Source organism: Nicotiana tabacum, chromosome 13 (assembly GCF_000715075.1).
Source record: "Nicotiana tabacum cultivar K326 chromosome 13, ASM71507v2, whole genome shotgun sequence".
In the NCBI taxonomy this organism is placed as follows: domain Eukaryota; kingdom Viridiplantae; phylum Streptophyta; class Magnoliopsida; order Solanales; family Solanaceae; genus Nicotiana; species Nicotiana tabacum.
Window position 1 is genome coordinate 34,197,560 of NC_134092.1, and position 3,143 is coordinate 34,200,702.

At 38.6% G+C, this 3,143-nt stretch overlaps 1 non-coding gene across 1 annotated transcript; it reads left to right on the top strand.

The window, feature by feature from the left end:
- The first annotated feature begins 1,495 nt into the window (after positions 1–1,495).
- On the top strand, positions 1,496–1,602 carry LOC142168448 (small nucleolar RNA R71). The gene has a single exon (XR_012698310.1). It is a non-coding gene; the product is annotated as a small nucleolar RNA R71 (small nucleolar RNA).
- Positions 1,603–3,143: the final 1,541 nt, after the last annotated feature.

The following is a 3,143-nucleotide window of genomic DNA, read 5'->3' on the forward strand; positions in this document are numbered from 1 at the left end:
TAAAGGAAACTTCCGTGAATATCTAGTCAGGGTCCGAGTCAAAGTCGGGATCCATTCCACGCCTTCGAACCAATGCAGACATCCATGCAGACAACTTCTTCTCAGCCTTTTTGAGGTGCACCCCACAGTTTTCTTTCTCACTCACCGCAACCTTCTCTTTTAAGCCCTTTACTTTACACTCAACACTTGCAACTGGCTTATACGTTTTACCTTCCGTTTCTACATTCATCTCAAAAGTCACTGTCTCCTCACCCACTCTAAGCATGAGCCTTCTCTCGCGTATATCTTAAGATTGCTCTACCTTTTGCTAAGAATGGTCTTCCTAGGATACGAGAGATCTCCTTGTTCTCCTCCATATTCACCACTATGAAATCTACAGGAAATACAAACTTATCTGCCCGGACTAAGGCATCTTCAACTATCCCCTCAGTTATCAAAGTTGTTTGGTCTTCCAGCTGCAAAGATATTGGTGCTGACCTTATCTCTCCAATTTAATTCTCCAGCTTCCTATAAATAGACAAATGCATTAGATTAATTGACGCACTAGAATCACATAAAGACTTATCAAAATTAATAGTGCCTAAAGAGCAAAGTATAGTAAAACTCCCTGGATCTCCATACTTTTGTGGGAGTTTATTTTGAAAGATTGCACTGCAATGCTCTGTGAGCTTGACCACTGAGGTCTCTTCTATCTTCCTCTTCTTTGTAAGGATCCCCTTCAAGAATTTGGCATAAGCTGGAATTTGGGAGATCACAACATTCACTATTTTTTGGGGTTTCTTTCAGTATCAGCTGGCAGAGTACCTAAGATTCACTCAAATAATATTGTGGCAATTTGTCCTAGTTGTCTCTCCAAGTTTCTAAAACCAATGCCTAGTTCTTTGATGGCTGCTCTATGAGCATCTAACCTCTCATCTGTCTTTGCAATGAAGGCTTTCATTGGATCTTCTAGACCATGCTGATTGGACTGTTGATGCTAAATTTGCTTTCTCTGCTGATTTTGGTATGCTGAAGCTCCTTGTCCCTAAAATCTGGGGTTGTTTTGTTGCCATTCATTTGCAGTACCCCTAGGTGAACTCCATGAAAAACCGGGGTGCTTCTGACCCATTGCATTGAAATTATAATTCCCACAGCTTTCACTTCCTGAGCCAAGGCTTGACACTCATGAGTAGGGTGTCCTCTTCCATAAATATCACATGCTACATGAGGTTCACTCTGTATCGAAGCTAAGGTCAGCCTCCGTGTTTATTTTGATATTGCATCAAGCTGTACTTGCACAGATATGTTAGCATCAACCTGGTGGACAATAATCGCTCTTCTTCTTTCAGCACTCTCGGAGGGCCACTAATTTGCATCTTTAGATAACTCATCAAGAATTGTAACTATCTCCTCTAGAGTCTTCTTCATCAACCGGCCTCCAGCTGCATTGCTCAATGTTATACGTAAGGCCGGTATCAATCCATCCCAAAAGTCCTGGAGTTGCATCCATAGTTCAATTTTGCTATGTTGACACTTTCTGACTCTTTCCTTAAACCTCTCACAAGCTTCAAAAACAGCTTCAGTATCTTTCTGGCATAAATTATGGATCTCTCTTCTAAACTTGCATGTTTTAGCTGAGGAGAAATATTTGTCAAGAAATCTTCTGGTCTTCTCATCCCATGTTCTAATTGATCCCTGGGGCAAGCTTCGAAGCACCGGTTTGCATCATATTTAAGTGTGAAAGGGAATGCCCTTAAGTAAACTACATCTTGTGAAACACCATTGTATTGAAAGGTGTTTATAATCTCCTCAAAGTCCATTATATGGTTGTTTGGATCTTCGTTCATCTTTCCTCTGAAGAAACAACAGTTTTGCAGAGTTTGAAGCAACCCTTGCTTCAACTCGAAATTGTTTGCTGCAACTGGAGGAGGTCGAATGCTTGACAAATCTTATTTATAGACCAGTCTAGAGTAATCACCCAGTGGTTTCCCAGCACCTGGAGTTATGTTTCTAAATAGGCCTGCACCCACGGGTTGATTTTGATTAAGTCTGTGACCCCTCTCTTCTTCATAAATACATTGTGCATCTCTAAAACCTGCTTCTTCAGCATCTCGTGCATCTTTTTCTCTTTGTTGCGCTGCTTCTCTTGCAGCCAAATCAACATTATCATCATCTCCAGCCATAGTTTCTTTGGTTGAGGATTGCCCAACCTTCTCTATATTCCCAGGGATATTTCTTTCCTTCCTCAGTTGTCGCAGTTGTTTTTCTATTTCTGGTTTGTATGGTAGCAATTCTTTCCCAGAAGATCGAATCCAGCACCACTCTTACCTGCAACCTGCGCACAGTCAAAGAACGCCAACCGAAAAAAAGGAAAAATAAAAATAAAAATATAAAGCAAAATTCATGAATTAGCACTATAACTATTTCAAACACTATTGATTGCCAATCCCCGGCAACGACGACAAAATTTGACGAGGACAAAACACACACTTAAATATGCTCTCTAGTCGAATATAGTAAATTATAATATCGTATCCACGGGGATTGGATTTAAACAGTATTATCATAGTTTGTAGTTAGATTGCTATCTAAGATAATCAACAATTTAGAATTATGTGATTAAAAACTAAAATTAACTAAGAATCTAAAGCTAATTGACGAATGACAATAGAAACAAAAGTAAGCAAGGACGATACCAATGGGAGAAAAAGGGATTCATTGGATAGGTGCAAGATAAATGTGTGGGATTTAACTCTAGTTAATTCACTTCTAATGTTCAAGTGAGTCTCTCGAATTCACTCAATCATTAGTTCAAACATTTAGTAGAAACTCCTCTCTCGATTAAGTCTCAACCTCACAATATAAACCAATTTAAGCTCGGTGAAGATATGCAAGAATTCGTAGTAGATTGGTTTTTAGGAGAACCTCTCTCGATTATCCTCCTAACTAGGTTTAAATAATAAATCAACTAGCCTCTTTCGATTACTAAGAAAAATTAATGAATTAAACCAACACGATAATGCAAAGATATCATAAGTTATGCCTCTCTCGATTACATTTACATGTGAATATAGATGCAACTATTAAAACATCCAAAATGATTCAATACATAAAAACTAGAATTATAATCTACAAACAAATATCAGTACACCTAATCCATTAAA